We start from the raw sequence: 14,633 nt of genomic DNA on the forward strand, positions 1-14,633 counted from the left end.
CAAAGATATCTTTTCTATATGACTTTCTTCAGCTAAGTTCTGGTAATTTACCACATCTATTTGGGGCCTAGGGTTATTCTTTGTGATTCTTCTACATCCTGCCCACGTCTTTGTAAGCAACCCTTTGTAAATAAGCTCACTTAGAAGGGCTCCAAGTTGAGCACACCATCTATTTCCTGCTAGTCATTCTGCAAATTTTGTCACAGTCCTTTAAAGACATTCTAAGATGCTATAGGTTAAGAGCAGGGGACTGACTAGCTGCTCTTTGGGATCTAATACAATGTCCAAACCTTTGCTTAAACCCCATCTGCCAATGCCTGTTGTGCAATGCCCAATCTCTGAGCCTCTATTACACCCCTGCTCCCCCAATCCGCCAACCCCACATAACCCACCTCCTCCTTCTATGGCTGCTGCCACCTCCGTACTACAAACCACAACCATCTTCTACTGTCTGCTTCAAAAGTCCACCACTCAGTCCTCTGCACTCACTCTTACTTTCTCTTATTCACCTCCCATATTGCAGTTAAATTACTCTTTCTAGGGGCACCGGGTAGCTCAGTCCATTAAGTGTCTGCCTTAGGCTCAGGTCATGATCCTGAGTCTCCGGATCAAATCCCATGTCAGGCTCTCTGCTCAGCAGGGAATCTGCTTCTCCCTCTGCCCCTCCCCACTTGTGTTCTCTGTCTCTCAAATAAATAAATAAAGTTTAAGAAGCACTCTTTCTAAACTGTGAATCTGACCATGTAGGTGATGGTCATATTGATAGTGTTTAATACATTAACAGAGGGAACCAACAATGTCCCACTCACGCTTAAAATCCCTCTACGGTTGCTTGTGCTTTTAGGTGTACAGTCATACAAGGCATGTAAGGTTTAGAAGACCCTACAAGACCTGGCTCCTGCTGACCGCACCAGCTTCATCTCATGTAACTGCTCCTCTTGCTCTCTGCTCCAGCCACACGGGCTACCTCTTGGCTCCTGGAAGGAGCTGTGCCCTTCCTGGCCTCAAAGCCTTCCTACTTGCATTCCTGCACTAGAAATTTTTCTTCTCCTCTCCCTTTTTACTTATCCTTCCAGTCTCAATTGAATGTCATTTGGTTAAAGAGACTTCACCTGATTGCTCTCCCGCCCGGCAGACCAGACCAAGTTGCCTTACTCATCTCCTTTGTAGCATGTATCCCAGTTGAAGTTAATTATTTGTGCACACAGTCACTTAATATGTGGGTAATTTAACATATCTCATTACCTTGCCTGCTACCAGCCTAGTCCCTGCCATCAGCGTCACTTGCCTAGTTGGCAATAAACTCCTAACTAGTTTTCAGACTTCCCCTCTTGTCATCTCTCCATGTTCATTCTCCACAGGGCTGCCAGAATGATCTTTAAACACATAAATGGGCCATGTCATTTCCACCACACTGAGAATAAAATCCTAGCTTTGCCACCTGGCCTGCTTGCACCTGCCTAGTCTGCTGCTAACCTCCTTCTCCTTCCCCATCCCCAAATCTCTGCCTCACACATTCTGCTTCCCTTCTCTTCCTCCAACTGCCCTCCACCCCTTGCTGGAATACATAGCATTTTCTCCTTCTTTCTCATTTTAAGCTTTCTTTCTGGAGTATGTAATGTGATTGAATAATTTTTCATGAGTTCATGTAGACAGCTATTGGTTCTGTTTCCCCAGTTCCTTGTCTCCTATTCTTTTGATAAAAGCACCCCCTTTCCTTAGCAGATTTGCTCCCACACAAGTCCTAGTAACTGCCCATCCCATCCCCCACCCTCAGTAGGCCTGGGACACAAATCTGATCAGGCTAGGCTACCATTTCCCAGGGCTTTATTATGCATATTGTTAGAAACTCTCAATGTTGGTGTGCCTCAGTTGGTTGAGCATCTGCCTTCAGCTCAGGTCATGATCTCAGGGTCCTGGATTCAAGCCCCATATTGGGCTCCATGCTCAGTGGGAAGCCTGCTTCTCCCTCTCCCTCTGCTGCTCCTCGTGCTTGTGCTCTCTTTCTATGTCAAATAAATAAAATCAGAAAGAAAGAAAGAAAGAAAGAAAGAAAGAAAGAAAGAAAGAAAGAAAGAAAGAAAGAAAGAAAGAAACTCCCTCCTGGAAAGAAATTAGACCAAATCTTAAATCAGACAATATACAAGTAAGGATTTCTTAAATGCTTCACATCCATTTATTTTTCAACAGACATTTATTGAGCACTTTCTACACTACCTACCTATTGTGCTAGAAACTGGGGAAATATATAGCAATGAACAAAGTAGACATATATCCCTGCCCTGGATAATTCTGTGACTCAGACAATAGTGATTGCTGAAAATTCTGGATGCTGAAAAGAAGTGTAGAAAATTTACTGGATCCGGCAAAGAATTTCATGCTCAAATAAGATTTACTGTAGATTTTGTGGATTCTAAGACTGATCTACTTTATGTAGCTTTAAAAGGTGAGATATTAATAGAAGGAGACATTAAAATTCTATTCTTTCAAAGAACTGAATCATCGTGCCGGTTAGAGATAATATGTAATCAGTTCTGAATCTAAAAATGACTCTGGAAAGTAGAGGCAAGGCACAAGGTCGCACTTACATCTTTCCTCTCCACAGATTTTCGTAACATCAGCACTATATTCAAGAGAAATGATTTTTAAAGAGAGATAAATCCTAGGTCTAGAAACTGAAAGTGCGAGAATGTGAGTTTGATGTTGCAGAAAACAAACAAGCATTTAAGCTATTCATTCCATCAGTTTATTTCGGTAAAATCTCTTAGCAATAGTGAATGAAAACATTATGAATAATAATGAAAACATTATGCCAACTGGAAGAAACTAGTCACATAAAACCACATATTGTATGATTTCACTTATGTGAAATGTCCACCATGGGCAAAACCATAGTGATTTAAAGTAGATTAGGGGCTGGGGGAGAGGACATGGACAGAGACTGCCAATGGATATGGGGTTTCTATTTGGGATATGAAAATGTTCTGGAATTAAATAATAGCAATGGTTTTACAACCTTGTAAATACACCAAAAAGCCACTGAATTGTACATTCTTTGGTGAATTTTATGGTATGTGAATTATATCTAATTTTTTTTTAAAAAAAAGATTGAATCATTTGTTGATTCAATTAAGTCCAGGCAAGATTTAAGAAGGGTTATTTTGGCTTCCTTGCCCTCTTCTCTTCTCTATGAGAGCACCGTCCCCACACCTTTCAGCAAACTAGAACAGTAAGAGTAATAGGACCTGGATTCCCACGTGGGTTCTGATGATTACATCAGACCTATGGTTCTCAAAGCACTGGTCATCAAAAGCTAAAATTGAACAGGGCCCATCTTTTTCAATCACACTAGAATAATGCTCAGCACATCCGGATAGAAGTGAGTCTCACTGAAGCAGAATCTTGAAAGGGGTAAAGACCCACTTGGCAAACCCCAGGTTGAGTTTATAGACAGAGTTGCCTTTACACAAAAATGAGGCAGGTGAAATTTGTCTTGAGAGCCTTCCATTCTCTCTTTCTGCCATTTTCTCTTAGAGGCTCAGTGCTCTATCATACACCCTTCATCTCTCTAGGAATCAGATCCCTGTCAATTTGTGACTTGTCCTTGAAATTAATTACTACAACCCCAATTTAAAGCTTTAGTCCATAGACAGACTCACACAAATATTCAAAGATCCATACATCAGGATATTTACTGTATCATTTTAATAGTTGTTTCCAAGCAGAAATAACGTGGATGATTGCTAATGGGAGAAATATTGCACATCGATTAAACAAACAAAAAATCCTCGCGGAGGATTTAAGCTACAGAGCAATACTTAGGGAGAAGCTCCCCCCTAAATTAAGGTGTAATGGGTGTGGTTATGGGTGGGAATTGGGATTTGGGTAGTGATCAGGAACTATGTGGAGGCTGATTTGGCATCCTGAGTTTTTCCTTATTCTTTCCCTTTGCCTGGATTACCCCTCCCCCTCCCCCCACCGACCTATCTGACCTTTGGAAGGACTATGAACAACTTCTAACATAATGTTGCTCAAATGCCACTTTTTTTTTTTTTAAAGATTTCATTTATTTATTCATGACAGACACACACAGGCTGAGAGAGAGAGAGAGAGAGAGAGAATGAGAGAGAGGCAGGGACACAGGCAGAGGGAGAAGCAGGCTCCATGCAGGGAGCCTGACATGGGACTCCATTCCGGGTCCCCAGGATCACGCCCTGTACTGAAGGTGGCGCTAAACCGCTGCGCCACCCAGGCTGCCCTCAAATGCAACTTCTTGATATACATCTCTTACCCACCCAGCTAAGCTCTTTGGTGTCTCTCATCTTTGAATGTCCATAATTTAGTATACTGCCTGACATATATCAGAGGTGCAATAATATATTTTAACCAAAATAATGAATGACTGAACCTATTTCTTCCAACAAAATTGATTATTCCACTCCCCCTAGGCCCATAACACTTTATTGATGTCTCTTTTATGGCATTATGACTTTCTATCTTGTATTATAATTTATTGTGTGAATGTGAATGAAAGCCTTTTGTGGGCAGGAACCACATAACATCAAGCATAGTGCTCTGTGTATAATAAGCATCCAATTAATATTTAATGCAGTTGGGCAAATAAATTTCTGAGAAACAAAAGTTATTATAATCCAATTAATATGAGAAACAGATGTATGCATGCTGACATAGATGCAGGAATATAATTAGGACTTTATTTCCACAGTACTGTCATCCTAGAGCCAACAGGGATATTCTGAGGCTGAAGTGAGCTGATTTATGCAGATAGTGCCTGAGAGCCAGAGCAGTTCAATCAACTTGCTCTTCCTCTTTCTTTCCCTCAGGCCTCCCCTTCAGCTAATGATAATTTTGACTTTCACACTATAAGGAAAACTGGTGCCTGGAAAAGTCAGAGGGTTATTTCAGTTCAAACAGCAAATCAACTGCAGAATCAAGAATAGATCTGCCCTCTCAGCCACTCTGGCATGGATCTCTCGCACAAGCCCTGGCCTTGGGAATGTGGGCTCGTTACCACATTTAGGACACAGATGACACACACCAAAGGAAAAGCTGCTTGTCAGTTTCATTTCTCTCCCCATATTTGGAATGGGGAGAGATCTTATAACCCCCATACATACCCACACTCTCTGTTTTATATTCCATGTTCTCCTTAATGGCTGGGGAGCATGTCACAGTCTCAGCTTTAGGTAGGGCACAATTATCTTTGTGATGTGGGAGGAACTTCAAGGTATAAGCTGTTTAGTATTCCAGGAGCAACTTGCAGGAACTCAGCTCGGTCACAAAGTCTGCTTAATGACGTTGAACATGAAAGTCTGGATTTTCTATTTCCAAGCTGTTATCTAGGCTGGCTAAATGATCCATTTGACCTCTGGCCTGAGCTCCAGGAGTAGCTAGAGTGGAGGGTCCAGCCTCTACAGCTATAGTCAGCTAGACCAGGATTTCTTCACCTCAGCACTATCGACATTTGGGGCTGGATAATTCTTTGCTTTGGGGGCTGTCCTGTGCATGGTAGGATTTTTAGCAGCACCTGCGGCTTCTATGTACTAGATGCCCACAGCACCTCCCCTCGCCTAACCAGATGTGACAAGGCAAAATGTCTTCAGATATTGCCAAAATCCCCCAAAGAGCATTAGTATCCCCAGTTGAGAACCTGTGACATAGACTCTGAGCTACTCGTTCATTACCCTCCAAGCTGGAGAGAGATATTCGCAAATTCCTCTTATGTTCAGGTCCCCGCCGACTGGGTCATGTTTTCCTTTGCTGAGACTTGGCTTTGACTATTTCTTCCTTATTTGTCTGACAAGGGCTACTCCTGGTTGCTGGAGCTCCTTGATTTCATTTCCCTCTGACCTTGGGGTGACCTCACTGTTTCCCTGTGTCAGCCCATGAACTTCTGGGTCAACAAAAATAATGTACACCCCGAAATTTGCAGTATTTATGCAATGAACTTTCATACATTCTGCCTCGGTGGTGATATGCCAGGGTATGCTGGAGATTTTGTTTATCAGTTAGAATTATGTTCAGTTGCTAGTGGCAGTGGCTTGAATAAGATAGAAGTTTGTCCCACATAAAAGTCCAGAGTGAGGCAGGCCAGAACAGTTCTGCTAGGCCTGGCCTCTGTTCAAAGATCACTTGATGGTCCAAGATAACCGCTTGCCATGCAGCCAGGATGAAGAAGGAAGGAACAGAGAAGAAAGCTAAATGAAGGAAAGTTCCTGGAGACTTCTATAGGACACTTACTCTTACATAGCATTTGTCTGAACTTAATTATTAGGCCACACCTACCTGTAAGGCAGGCTGAGGAAATGTGGTCTTTATTCTAAGTGGTCATGTGACCTACTTAAAAACTGGAGGGCAAGACAAGCGTCCATCAATTGGTAAATAGACAAGACCACACACACACACACACACACACACACACACACACACACAGAAATATTACAAAAGGAGAAAAAAGGGGGAGAAAGGCGAACCACGAAAATGATTCTTAACTAAAGAGAACAAACTGATGATTACCAAAGGGGTATGGGTGGGGGCATGGGTTGAATTGGTGACAGGGATTAAGGAGTGCACTTGGGTTGACCACTGGATGATGTATGAAAGTGCTGAATCACTATATTGTACACTTGAGACTAATAGAACTCTGCATGTTAACTTACTGGAATTTAAATAAAAACCTTTTTAAAAATTGGAGAGTAGGGAATACCATGATTATTGGAGGACAACTGGAAGCCTCTGCTGCATAGAGAGTACAAGTACTTGTAAAACACACACCTCCTTTGGGGTGCTTCAATTGAGTAGCAGAATTGGTTGTACATACAACCACCTCTAGTTTAAGTTGACAAAATAGCTTTTTACCTAAATGGAAAGGTGTGATTGTGATTATAATACTGATAGATTTATAAGGACTTTAAACCAAATACTAACTAACCTAACCAAATGTGGTTAGGGACACATATTTATATTTATGCAATTGTGAGTTTATAATTCCTTAGATCTCAAAATTTTATTCTACAACGAATTTAAGTATAGTGTTTGGAAAGTTCGCACCATAGGAAATGAATACAAGAAACCTAATCATCAGTATTTAAAATGTTGGAAATAACATAAATTTTGAATCACTTTGTAGGCTTCACTTTTGTCATCTAGTTGTGGGTGTCAAATTAACTCCCGCTTTATTTTTAGCTATGTAATGTGTCACTCAGTACACATTCCCTGACGGATTACATTGGCTGAAATATATAAAGGATTTGCAGCATCAACAGGATTGCCAAGGCTTCATCAAAGATTATTCCAAACTGGTAACTTGTTTTTTGGTACAAATTGACATGTCATCTTCCAATGCCAAAAGTCTTGATGATCAAACAGAGTTGGAACTGAGGCAGATCTTACTCTTCCAGTTTCTACATTTTTATAGTTCTTTGCCCTAGAGAACCCTATTCCAGAATAGTGCTGTTCTGATGGCCTCCATGGAGTGTTGGCCCAATCTGAAGACCTTGCCACATATTATAGAGTCAACGTGTGAGGTGGGGAAATTTCAGTTCTGAACTCTGAGTAAGAAGCTGGCAGCCCAAAAAGAGATCAGCAGATTTGTTTGGACTTTCTCTCTCTCTCTCTTTAAAGATTTTATTTATTTATTTGAGAGAGAGAGTAAACATGAGCAGGGGATGAGAGGCAGAAGGAGAAGCAGACTCATTGCTGAGCAGGGAGCCTGATGCAGGTCTCGATTCCAGGACCCTGGGATCATGGCCTGAGCTTAAGGCAGCCACTTAACTATTGAGCTACCAAGCATTGTTTGGACTTTATTAAGGAAACTTACATGGAACAGTCCAGAGAAAGTTGCATATTGCTATTTTATTCAAAGAAAAGCTTGGTGTCCTCCAATTCTGGTCTCAGTCCCTATGATCACTCATTTCTGGAATTGTTTAGGTAAATATAAAATCTTAGAGGTAAAGAAGAAAATGAGGTGATCTGGAAGTCTGATGCCAGACAGATGAAGTGAACACTCCCAAGGAATGCAGCAATTGATAATGTGATGGCTTTTTAAAAGGGGCCTAAAGAAGAAGAGACATCAAAGGGCAGTTTCTCTTTACACATGTAAGACGATGTCTCTAAGGTCACCAGCACACACTTTAATAGCAATCATCATCAGTGGGATCAGCTTTCAACACAAAGAATGATGGTCTCCTTCCGTATCTTTGCATGTATGTGCGTTACACACATATCAGTCCAGTTCTGTGAGGGGAAAATATGTGTAAAGTGCCTCCACTGTGCCTGGCACATGGTAGTAGCTGCTCATTAAGTGAGAAACATTGTTATTGCTATTATCCAAGGGAAGGGGCACCATAGAACCTTTCTTCCTATCCTGCAAATCTAACTCTGAGGTCACCCATGCAGATTAGAAAAATGCACTTGTTTTCCAGGACCTAAAATAATCTCTCTCACCTTCTTGCAATACTTGTTGGCAGGTTCTTTTCACCAATCATCTTTCTTTTCCCTTATCCCCCTCAAAGACCTACTTTTCTTCAAGGCCCAAAGAAAATGCCAGCTTTTCACTATACCTATGCCTCAGTGCATTCCCAGTAGACATCCACTTTCTCCCATGGGTGTCCACAGCATTTTGCTTATATATGTAACACAGTTCTTACCATGCTGCAATGTATTTATGGGCCACCAGTTCCAATAACAGTGGACTTCTCCAGGGTAAAAATTATTTTTTTCTTTATCTCTGCATTTTCAATTATTTAAACATTGCCTGACAGATAAAATGTACATCTATCCAATGGGATATTATTCATAGATAAAGAGAAAGAAGCTACCAAGCCACAAAAAGACATGGAGGACTCTTAAATGCATACTGTTAAAGGAAATAATCCAGTCTAAAATGGTTGCACATGGGTCTAGACAATTGAGTACAGGGATGGCACTTGGTGGGAGCCAAGTATCTCATTTTTGGAATGAGAACTTATAGATAAGCAGGAGCAGGAGGTTAAAATCATCCATGTTGTAATGGATTAGAGTTGGAGACATCAGTAGGACCTCAGGTTTAGCTAACATAGATGCATATGGTTTCATAACAGAAATATTTATAGACATGCATATATACACTGATCACTATACACACACATATATTTCTTTGATCTGTTAACTGAGAGGTCCTAAAAGAAATGACAGCCCTATCACAAACATACCTGACGCCCAGATCTTGGTTTCTAATATCATTCTCCAATGAAAAGAACTAGGGCTCTTTGCAGAAATAACTGATTTAAGGACTGGGTGAGCCTGAAGCATGTTGTCATGCCAGAAAATAAGGGTGTGATTTTAAAAAGGGGGCAGAGGAGCCAACTGAAGGAGTTTCCAGGGGCCAGGAACAATTTGGGCAAATAAATAAGTAGATAGATGAAAGTAATACTGGATAATAATCTAAAGTATAAAATAAATATTTATGAGTCAATACTGATATAATTAAATGATTGGATAAATTAATAAATGAAGGAGAAGAGACAAATTGTGCTGAAGAATTTCAAATAATTCACATAGACTCTCCGTCTGCAGGGAGAGAGAGCATAAATCCCTACCCACTAAATGAAGGCTAGATATGACTTCCCTTTATTTTTTTAAAGATTTTATTTATTTATTCACAGACACAGAGAGAGAGGCAGAGACACAGGCAGAGGGAGAAGCAGGCTCCATGCAGGGAGCCCGATGTGGGGCTTGATCCCAGGTCTCCAGGATTACACCCCAGGCTGCAGGCAGCGCCAAACCGCTGCACCACCGGGGCTGCCCATGACTTCGCTTTAAAGAGTATGGAAAGGGAGGAAAACAGAATAACCCTACAGTGGAGAAATCTAACAAAAACTGCATCAGCCAGGTGATCATTGTCAACACCAACAGTCATAAATCATGCTGATAGTATATGCCCTTGATATGATATGATGAGAATGGCACTTTGCCTCTGTGATCTTCCTCCCCAAATCCCATAACCCCAATCTAATCAGGAGAAAAACCTCAAATTCCAATTGAAGGAGACATTCTACAAAATATTTGACCAGTCCACCTCAAAGTTGCCAGGGAAGTCTGAAAAATTGTCATAGTCAAAAGGAGTCTAAGATACTTGTGAACTAAATGTAATGTGGTATCCTGAATGAGATACTAGTGTAGCAAAAGGACATCAGGTAAGAACTAAGGAAATCTGAATGAACTATGAACTTTAGTTAATAATAATGTATATTGTAATATGTGTATATACAATACATATATAGAATGGTAATCATAGGAGAAATTGCGTGTAGGGTATGTGTCAATTCTATGGACTATGTTCTCAATTTTTCTGCAAATCTAAAACTCAAAAAATAAAAAATAAAAAGAAATATAGTCACACCTGACCAAAGAGGATATGCAGATGGCAAATAAATATGGAAAGATGTTCTACATTTTATGTCATGAATGATATGCAAATTAAAACAACAATGAGCTATATGCCTATTACAATGGCCAAAATTCAGAACACTGACATCACCAAATTCTGGCAAAGATGGAAACAGCAGGAATTTTCATTCATTGCTAATAGGAATGCAAAATGGTACAATCACTTTGGAAGACAGTTTGGCAGTTTTTTATAAAACTAAATATCCTTTAATATGATCCAGCAATCATGGTCCTTATTATTTATCCAAAAGACTTAAAATGTATGTCCAGGGGGATCCCTGGGTGGCTCAGTGGTTTACTGCCTGCCTTTGGCCCAGGGCGTGATCCTGGAGTCCCGGGTATTGAGTCCCGCTTCGGGCTCCCTGCATGGAGCCTGCTTCTCCCTCTGCCTGTGTCTTTGCCTCTCTGTCTCTCATGAATAAATAAATAAAATCTTAAAAAATGTATGTCCACAACAAAAATATGAATATGTATATTTATAGCAGCTTTATTCATAATTGCCAAAACTTGGAAGCAACCAAGATGTCCTTTGGTAAGTGAATGGATAAATAAACTGTGGTACATTCAAACAGCAGGATATTATTCAGAACTAAAAAGAAATGAGCTGGGAACCTGGTGGCTCAGTTGGTTAAGCATCTGATTCTTGATTTGGGCTAAGGTCATGATCTCAGGGTCATGAGATTGAGCCCTGCATCAGGCCCTGTGCTCAGTGGGGAGTCTGCTTGGAATTCTCTCTCTCTCTCTCCCTCTGCCCCTCCCCTCCTTGCACTTATGCTCTCTCTCTCTCAACCTCCCCCCCAAAACACAAAAGAAAAACAAACTATGAAAAGGCATGAAAGAAACTTAAATGCATATTTCTAAACAAAAGAAAATAATCTGAAAAGGCTACATACTCTGTGATTTCAACTATATGACATTCTGGAAAACATTTGTCCAAACACCCAGAATGTACAACACCAGGAGTGAATCATAATGTGAACTTTGGATTCTGGGTGATAATGGTGTGTCAATAGGTTCATCAGTTATAATAAATGTTCTCTCTGATAGGGGATGTCAGTAATGGGGAACTATGAAGCTAAAACTTCTCTAAAAGTCTTAAGCACATACATACATATGTAGTCTTTTAAAAAAAATTTTCCTGACACATAATTATTTATTATTAAAGGAACTTAAACCCAGGGAAGTTAATTTTCCCAAGTTAGCAAAAGTATAAATTACTGTATATAACCTAAATATAAGGATAATCTTTATTGTGATTTGTTTTAATTCATTTAGCATTTAATATGCTTATTATGTGATAGGTACTATTCTAAGTGCTTTACAGATATTAGCTAAGTTAATTCTCAAAACAATGTCATGAATAGGATACTATTATTATTCCCATTTTACAGACAGGAACTGAGACCTAGAAAGATTAAGGGTCACTTGCCCGTCCAGGCTTAAGTATGTGGCAAAGCTGGTGTTTGAATTGAGACAATCTAGCTCCAGAGATTATGGGTTAACCACCATACTATGTGGCCTCTGTTTATTCAAAAAAAACCTTTTAAAAGTAGCTTAAGATTAAAGTCTCCTCCATTGTTTTCAGGCATCAAAGTTGCAGAAAAGTAAATTCAGACATTCAATACTATTATGACTGACCACCAGGGGGCATCAAAACTCTTACAAACCTGTCAAATGGTCAGTTTCATTTACATTGCTTTTTAACCTGTTTCTATTTGATAGCCCATAAATAAACAAAAAATATACAAATAAAATTAATAGAGATGTTTAAGTGTCATGCAGATTTCACTTGTCTTTTTTGTTATCCATGTCCTATATATTTTCCATACTGTACATTTTAACTTCATTATATACTGTTTCATTTTCAGGTTGTTTCATTTGCTTGTCTCCTGCCCATGACTAAGATGCAAGCTCTTTGTCAGTACGGAAGACGGCTTATATTGTATTTACCATTTTTAAAAATTGTGTAACACCTGGCATAGTTAGGTACGTTATAAACACCACTTGCTAATTGGTTTGAATGCATAAATACCTTATTTTACATAATAGATATGTTCATGAGGCCAGCATAAGCCACTTTAAAATTCAGTAGGGAAGCCAGATTTTAAGACAATCCAATAGTGAATCCTTTTGAATTAAGTCAAGAAGCACTCCATAATTTAGCCTAGTATATAAATCTCTATTTTCATATGTGGTTTGGCTTAAAGCAGAAAGCACCTGGGTATTGTTGATTGGAAAAAAAAATCAATTTCTGTATCTTGTGCAAGGTTTACTTATATTCTGCACTCTCTCCTTGCTGCAGGTGATGGCCAAGAATTGAAGGACAAAAGAGGCTGGGTTGTCAAGTGGCAAACGACACGACACTGCCTGAGACAGCAAAGACCTGCAGTCCTGCCTGTCATCACTCACTAGCTGGACAAGCCCACTTGAACTTTTGGGAGCTCTGTATCCTCGTTCCTAAAACGTGAGAGTTAAATAAGATGAATTCTCTCAAAGTCAGTTTTCAGTTTCCCAGGAAAGGGGGAAGATAGAAAAATCTTTTTTTTTTTTTAAGATAGAAAAATCTTCACAGACTCTCCATCAGACTGTAACACAGCAACTGTGTTCTTCACCTTCATTAGATGCCACTGACATTGTAACAGTTTGCAATGATGTAGTCATTGCCCACAAAGTGCTGAATAGTTCTATGATCCTCCCTGGTCATCCTAGCCACTATATAAAGATAAGGGCAGGTACCATCTTTATGTTCTGATTTCAAAGATAAGGATGTTTGTTAAGGGACTAGTAGACTGTCTGGCAGTTGCTGAACCTAACCTTTTACTTCTGTCCACAACTAATTTAGAGAAAACACTCAGATATCAATTTTTTTCCTTACAAATAATTAGAAGCATTTAAAGAGTATAAGATTAATCAGATATTTCATTTTCCCACCAAGGGACACTATGGTTCATTTAACTTTGAATCCATCATAGGCAGAGAGGTTTGGGGGCCGTTTGGAAGGGGTTTATGAGCTGTAAATTGAGTGCGCTGAGAGCAATTAAGCACTTAAATTAGAGCAATGTGTAAATTTAACAGCTGGGAAGTGTTGTCAGTTGCAAGCTACAGACCACCTGCTTGGCAGATTCTGCATACAAACTGAAGAAAATAGATTAAATAGTGGAAAGTAGAATCTGGCTTTGGTAATTTGGAGCATAAATTCAGATTACACATACAGCTGGAGTACCTTTAAGATTCATGCAGAAGTACAGCACCTCCTCTAGGGATGCTTGACTGGACAAAGATTTGTTAGGCTGTTTAAACTGTGCTTCAATTACAATTTAATTACTCTTACAGTAAATAGCTTGGGACTGTTTCAAGAGAATCTGACCTTGGAATATGATGTCTATTTATCTTACCTTTTTCTTTTTCTTTTTCTTTCTTTCTTTTTTTTTTTTTTTTTTTTTGGTGCTAAAAAGAATGGTTGTCACAAAGACCTACAAGCTTCTATTTACTCACATGGTATTTATAAAATTGATTAAAACAGTATTTTTCACCATGTTCCCAGGATCCTCTTAAGACTTGTCAATGGGAAAGAAAGAGTTCCCAGGCTTCTATCACTGACCAACTCTTAGTGAAATATATGTTTTAATATGTTTTAATCCTCTGTAATAAAGTATTAATTACCGTTGAAGGAATAAGATCAGGGAATTTGCATTCTTTAAAAAAGGTTTGGGCAGCCCGGGTGGCTCAGCGGTTTAGCGCTGCCTTCAGCCTAGGGCGTGATCCTGGAGACCCCGGATGGAGTCCCGCGTCAGGCTCCCTGCATGGAGCCTGCTTTGCCCTCTGCCTGTGTCTCTGCCTCTCTTTCTCTCTCTGTGTCTCTCATGGATAAATAAATAAAAATCTTTAAAATAAATAAAAATAAGAAAGATTTTATCTTATTTTACATACTCTGTACACCCAATGTGGGGCTTGAACTTACAACCTTGAGATCAAGAGTCACATGCTCTCTTGAATGAGTCAGCCAGGAGTCCCATGGACTCATACTTATTATTCCTTCCTTCCACATCAAAATGAACTTATCTGAGATTTGCTGCTCTTTGAGTTTTCTAAGGCAGAATTGTTGGTAATTTCTGATAAATCGGGAGACATAAATCACAAGAAGAACACTTATTCTATTAATTGAAAAAGGGAAAATTTTGAAA

The 14,633-nt window shown here is 39.6% G+C and overlaps 1 long non-coding RNA gene across 1 annotated transcript in view; it reads left to right on the forward strand.

The window, feature by feature from the left end:
• Nucleotides 1–13,878, forward strand: part of LOC140637967 (uncharacterized) — a 56,059-nt gene extending 42,181 nt beyond the window's left edge. Inside the window, exons 4-5 of the long non-coding RNA XR_012035085.1 lie at nucleotides 12,318–12,435; nucleotides 12,752–13,878. This is a non-coding gene — a long non-coding RNA (uncharacterized lncRNA). The remainder of the gene's footprint in view (nucleotides 1–12,317; nucleotides 12,436–12,751) is intronic.
• Nucleotides 13,879–14,633: the final 755 nt, after the last annotated feature.

This window comes from Canis lupus, chromosome 8, assembly GCF_048164855.1.
Source record: "Canis lupus baileyi chromosome 8, mCanLup2.hap1, whole genome shotgun sequence".
Lineage (NCBI taxonomy): Eukaryota > Metazoa > Chordata > Mammalia > Carnivora > Canidae > Canis > Canis lupus.